The following is a 366-nucleotide window of genomic DNA, read 5'->3' on the forward strand; positions in this document are numbered from 1 at the left end:
ATGTCAATCAAATAAATAAAGGGAAACCATACAGGAACAGTAGCACTGCTTTGACGCTGGGTGCTGCCAGTTTGCAAAACTTAGCTGAAAACTTGTATACGCAATGAATTGAACTGTCGTGAGAATGTGTGTGGCTTTATGCCAAAATTAGTTTTTATACATCGTGATGTGATCGTGGAAACGGGCATATGCAATATTTTTGTGCATACGCACTGTTTATACATGAGGCCCCAGGAATGTCATCAACAAATTGTAATAGGAAAAGCCCACAGACCAGTATACACCAGTAACAGGGAGACAGCACACCTTTGCCTCATCATTGGTGAGGAAGCGCTTGTTGACCAGGAGCTGCAGGACGCTGCTGAT

Source organism: Polypterus senegalus, chromosome 2 (assembly GCF_016835505.1).
Source record: "Polypterus senegalus isolate Bchr_013 chromosome 2, ASM1683550v1, whole genome shotgun sequence".
Classification (NCBI taxonomy): domain Eukaryota; kingdom Metazoa; phylum Chordata; class Cladistia; order Polypteriformes; family Polypteridae; genus Polypterus; species Polypterus senegalus.